Raw genomic sequence first — 6,487 nt, forward strand, 5'->3', positions numbered from 1 at the left:
GGTATAACTCAAAAACTTGGGTTTTAATTTTGTTTATTTCTTTTTATTTAGTTATTCACTTCTTTAAATTTTAATAAAATCATTGTATTTTTAAAATTTTAATTATACGGGCTACAAGAGTGAACCTGAAATGGACCATCTTCTTAACAGAATTAATTTATCATCAATGCGCTTGGTTTTTAACTTAATTACTTCCATTTATTTCTAACAATCAAAACACATACTGTACTGTTTGGGTAATTTAGCTGTATGTGTGAGTCAAACTGGAAACAGTTCCATCGGTATCAACACAATATAAAAATAATAGTAACTCGATGGATACAGCGTTACCTCTTCATGAGGAAATTTTGCAATGGATAATTGTATGAACACGAAAATTTTTCCCTCGCATATTCCCGTAAGCCCTTATTCGCACGAGAGCTTTTTTAACGGAAGTTAAATGAAGATATATTTCCAACGCCCAAAATTGAAATGCAACACTGCTCGAAAAAAGTGTCGTGTTTTAAAAACGCTGTCGTATGAACATAATAATTCGCTAGTGCAAGTATCGAATTCACCTCTATCTCTCTTTGTCTAACACGATACTATTGAAAGAGAAAGATAGAGGTGAATTCGAATCTCGCACTTGCGAGTTTTACAAAACATAGTTACAGAATTATAGCCCTCCTGTTGTCCAATATTCGTTCATCCGTTGCATCCGTCCGTATTTGCCCTGGCAGACATGCATCTCAGCCCTAGACCGCTACTCCAAATACATCAAAGAAATATGTAATCGCTTGACAGAGAATATTATATTCAATTTAAATTAAATAGCAAAAATGCCATAAATTGATCCTGCGATCCGGTTTTCCTTTTACTAAAAATCATAAAACCCAGAGTTAAAGCGTAATTAAGCACTTTCTTAAGGGTTCGTAGTACGGACATGAAACTTTGTAGCTTGAAATTTTAATATTTACAGCAAAAATGTTAGGAGGAAAAGGCATGCTTCAAACGTGCTTGGATAAAAATATATAAAGGGTATAAATAAGGCAAAGTTTAATTATCTGCAGCGGGTTTCGGGTTTACGACTTCGTAGAGAATGTCGCGGAGAAAATGATAAATCTCTACTCGTTTTAAATGTAAACGACTTTCAGTTTTCCAGAGTGGATAGGTTGTATAACATTATAAAGTTAACGTTAGTTTAATTCATGTCCATTTCAACTGCGCCATTTAATAGTATTTTCTACCATTGAAATGAACAACTGCTAAAATTGAAAAATAAAACTGCGGTTAAAGTAATTATTTAAAAGTACGAACAACATTTATTAGAAAAACAAGTATTTTTTCAATAAATTGTGCATTGCAGTATAACTAATTGCAGATAGTGTTGGTAGATGAAATTTTATTTAGATGCAAGACAAATAGGAGCAGAAGGTTAAAATATTTAGTGTTTATGATTTTGGTATTCAAATCAGCATAGAAAAAATACTGTTTATATTACGTTACTATGTTTTTTTTTCATCGGGTGTTCACATTACAATATTTTATGGAAGTGTAAGTTATATGGGACACTTGGCAACACTGTTTGTTGGAAACCAGCATCTCTAGGTCAGGTCAGAGGATTCGGGCGTAGTCACGGGCGTCTGCTAAAATGATAATAAAATAAATGGCTGTCTCGTAATCACCTTATCTATTGAAATACAAGATACATATTGGTACAATATAAGGAGCTAATAATTGCATTAAACTTATTTCAAAAGATAGAAAATTAAGGGACAGATTCTCTGTGAAATCTCAGTAGATTTAAAGCTTTATGATTGCCGTTTCTAACAATTTAAACAAAGGCTTGTTTGCTATTAACAGAGCAAGACTTTCAGCCTGAAAATAGTCTTTGTAGTAAACTAATTGAAATGAGATCCTGGAAAACATAGTCTTTGAGACCGTAAAACAGTTTTCCTGCAGCAGGAAAAATATATTCTAAAGAAAAATAGCTTTAGGGTGCCTACTGATGTAGTAAGTTAGCGCCGTTATGATGAAAAAATATGAGAAGGATTCAGTTGAATAAATTACTTAGACCCCTTCTCACTTACATAATCACTAGAATATTATGTTTATGATCTATAAATAAAATATTCTTTGCTAAGTGATTTAAACCCTAACAGTAGGCACCTGATAGAAGTTCAGATATAACGAGTATTATATTTAAAACACAAAGTTGAAATTCAAAAACAATGACAGAAAGAAAGTGGAAGAAATAATTAATTAATTAATATTTACCACTATTTATTTTAGTAGTTTTCGAAGCAATTCCTATCATTTGATACTTGATATCCGTGTCATGGGGAAGCATAAAAAATAACTGGAATTTTGTTGATTACAATATTATTAGAGTATCTTAGTATCAAAAAACTAGAAAAATGAGAACTCATTCTTCTGCAAAAAAATAGGTTCTTACTAGTAGCTACACTATTTATTTAAGTACCATAAACTTACTTCTGCGAAATAGGTCCGTGAAATCTTGACCAATTGTAAAGAAATTAAGTATAAAATTGACAAACGATACCACAATTTATAGAAAAGCAGCGCTTTCACTCGTTATGTAAAAGCTGGTATTTAGTAACACATGCAGCGTAGCTATTAAACGGGCGTTTAAAATACTACTTAAGCACTTTAATCCCAGATTATCTTTCCAGTATCAAACGAAAATTAAATGAATTATCTTACACCAGAAACAATTCCAAGCATAACAGTTAAATGCTCTTGCATACGCGTATATTATACCTACTCGTAATATTATTCACAAACGCTGGCATACTCCGCTCCATTTCGATAGCTTTGAACGTTTGAATACAAAGCACGATAATTTATGCTGATCAAAAGATATCTATTCGTATTCAGAGGTAATTATAGTATGCACCTACCTACTTTACAAAACGCCGGTGTTATGAACTGAGCACAAAAAGTTATCGCACCATCGCCGATCTGATGATCGAAATTCGAAATACACAATAATTATCGAGAAACTTTTGAAACATAATGTCTAATTGATTAACTTTGTTATTATACGGAAACTGACGAATCATAATTACATCGTAGAGATCCGATTCTAGATCCGATGCGAGGTTAGGTAGTTTTTTGATGATCCAGTTTCGGGATGAAACGTGCGTAGAGGATTTTCTGTCGGCTCTGGAGAAGTTGTCGCTTGTTCATCTTCCGCAAAGTAACACCTGAAGACTTAAAACATCGCCATCACGTTATGTAGATCATCTCTTCTGGTGTCATCCACTCAGTAGCGTGCACTTCATAGATGCACTGCCTACCCTTTAGACCATTAAAACCCCCTCGGTGACCACCCTCAGCGCATTTTGGTAGGCTACGGGACCTTACTCAAACTCGCCGGTGCCTCCGTTGCACTATGCTCGTCTAAGAGTGAGAAATTACTTCGGCTACGTACGTATAGCAGTTTATGCCACTCTAAGCTACTTTCTTCTCGATGTCGCAGATTATAGGCAGCCAGAGCCCCCACTGTGTCCACTTGGAAGACTCAAGGGACGATTACTGGCGCCTCCGTCGCCGTCTCTGAACTAGGTCAGCTCGCCCTCGGCCCTGTTCAGCGGCGTTCTTCTTCTCAATTAGAATTTCTAAGAAGGAAACCACTGCTTTTCATGACTCTTTTGTATCCATCATAGCTGCAATCAGCTGGTAGCTGACGGAGAGAGGTGCACTGCTTACCCTTAGAGGTCATTTCGGACCTGTCTTAGATGCAGATTTTTCCATTTTGTACAATCTGTATGTATAATGCTTACTTGTAGCATATGCTGCATGCACAGGGATTTTAATTGTAAAATCTCTGTGCATGCAACATCATCCAGTTATAAAATTAATTAAGTTAATTAAAAAATCTAAAATTCAGAAATTACATTAATAAATTCCGTTTTACTAACAACGTAGAGTAAACAGATTTAATCGGACAGCATTTACGAGGGCTATCTCAAATTTTGGCAAACGCTCATGAGCATGTAACACTATCTAAACCATAATAATGTTTCACCCATATTGTATATGTTCACTGATAATGAAATTACTGGTATTGTATTTATTATTAGGCCATCGAGAAAAATAGTAGGTTATGACAAATTAAATTACTGGTTTTTCTTTAATCAATTGTCTACTTCTATGAAAATGTATCTAAAAATAAATCCTGATTAGCTCTGAAATACGCTTTAAAAGTAGGAAATTAAAGACTCTAATATCTACCTATTGAAAAACCTTTATTGTACCTTAATGTTGAAATTTCTGGCCATTTACAGGCCTAGCCAATTAACGTTACCTGGCAGGACAAAGGCATTCTCAATTAGTGAGAGAATTCAGTGCTTTTACTCGCTCTGTTTTCCGATAAAAGTTGAGCGGCCGAAAATGTGGCCCGATATTTTGTATCGCTTTCAACGGTACGAAGAAGATCATAGTTTTCAGATATTGTATAGAATTTGTTTTCGACTTTAACGTTTAAAATCTTTATAAACTTTATCAATACTAATATTATAAAAAGGTAAAGTTTGCAAGATTTTGGGGCGTTATATCTACAAACCGATTTTGAAAATTCATTTACTAATAATTTCATTCCCGTATATTTTCACACGGAAACACAAACTATGCGAGTGAAACCGTGAGGATCTGCTATTACATAGCAAAATGGTTACAATGATGAACGCCTGATTGTATTGCAATCCGGATGAAAAATTTGGTTTTAACTATTCTGTACTTACCGGTAGAATTACGATGATGATGAAGAAAGTATGAATCGAAGGCGGAGATAACATAGACACTATCTCTATGATAATAGTTACCTACTTACCTACTTTGCAATTACAGTAGTAGGTACAAATCTGAGATTTACACCTTGTCGCTCAGTTAGAAATCAGAAAGGAGAAGAAAGGAGAAGATTGGTAAATATACTGTAACATTACTAATATTTTTCTAAGCATAAACACAGCAAAGCTCAAGCTTCTCATACTTTTTATTAGAAGCAGTGCATCCTACTATGAATAGCGGACAACATGAATGTCTGTCAGCTGAAAAAGAAACAGTATATAGCTCTGTATTTGCCATGTATTAAACTTTAAAAAAACAAACGATACTCCAAAAAATAATAAGTTAGTTTAGGGGGTATTATCAGTTATATTACCTTTCATCTTCTGGCAGCTCTATGTACAGCGGTAGCAGCGTGATGTTCCGTAGGTAGAGCGGAGAGTCGCCGGCGAGGTAGGTCTTCGACAAGTCGCTGAGGGTGCGGTTGAAGGCGCGCACGACGTTGGCGGCTGAAGGCGGTGCGGCGATCGCTATATAGAACGCGGTCCGCGCGTCTGCCTGCAACACGCGCAACTCCCGCGCCGCCGCAGCGCACAATGCCGCTAGAGCCAACAGCACGCGCGCGCGCATCGCCCCCGCCGCCCTCACCGCGGCGCCGCCCGCCCCCCGCACCGCGCCATGCTCCCCCCGCCAACACCATCCACCCCCCCTTCAACCGAATGCACCGCCTACCGCACACATTTGTCCTTGCGCTACCCTCAATTTACAAATATACGACTTTTAAAATGTTGTTTAGGTAATAGTTGGATCCACTTCACTACTATCTTTTTAAACACGATTATAAGGTGTTGCACTTTCTGGTGATGGACGGCAAACTCGTTGATAGCTGAGCTTATCTGTAAACAAAAAAAAATAAAAGTTAAAACTCAGAACAGTTTCTCAATTAATAATGAATTAGTCTTATTTTTCATATACCCTACGGTAAAATAAAACTTTGTGACTTTTTCTATTCACTTTGTTATATAACTTTCAAGTCCAAAGCTAATCTTGCGAACAAAAGTAAAAAGATGACTTGAATTTTCGCATTCCATTAATTACATTAATTCACGCGTGCTCTTGTCGACATTTTAGGTATTCGGTATTCTATTAATTTTCACGAAAAAGCCCGTTCTGCAGACTCATCTCATTAATTATTTGGGGTGTACTTAAGAGTGAGGAAAAGCAGTAAGACCCTTGTCTCCGAAATTCAGTGTTAAAGTAAAAAATGTATCGCCTTCCAGGTGACAACAAATATAAGATACTAGCGGACACCGGCGACTACGTCCGCCATTAGACCTCATTAATCCGGCCCCATTGCAAATCCGTTCTTAGCGGATACCTATTTACTATAAACAATCTCTCTGTCAAATTTCATCTTTGTGTGTCAAGCGGTTTTCGAGATTTCGTGATGGATGACCTTTCGCATTTATATATTAAGATTACTTAAGTGTTTATTTTTCATTGAAGTCAAATAATTATGTAAACGTTTGATACATTAGCTGCTTCAGTATCATCAGATAGCTTTAATACACAGCACAGTTTGCACCCGACGCTATTTACTATTGCTAATCTCTCTCTCAGAGATCTTGTTAGAGCAAAAATTCAAAATACCTATTGTTTATTGTCATTAAAATAGCATCAATTTATTTTTGCCGAATTT

At 36.0% G+C, this 6,487-nt stretch overlaps 1 protein-coding gene across 2 annotated transcripts in view; it reads right to left on the minus strand.

Annotated features, from left to right (window-relative positions):
* LOC112043698 (glutamate receptor ionotropic, NMDA 3B) overlaps positions 1–5,281 on the minus strand; it is a 50,962-nt gene extending 45,681 nt beyond the window's left edge. For both annotated transcript variants that reach the window (XM_052882473.1, XM_052882474.1), the window contains exon 1: positions 5,165–5,281. The gene's annotated coding sequence lies outside the window, so the exon portion shown is untranslated. The remainder of the gene's footprint in view (positions 1–5,164) is intronic.
* Between the last annotated feature and the right edge of the window lie 1,206 nt (positions 5,282–6,487).

This window comes from Bicyclus anynana, chromosome 7, assembly GCF_947172395.1.
Source record: "Bicyclus anynana chromosome 7, ilBicAnyn1.1, whole genome shotgun sequence".
Classification (NCBI taxonomy): Eukaryota; Metazoa; Arthropoda; class Insecta; order Lepidoptera; family Nymphalidae; genus Bicyclus; species Bicyclus anynana.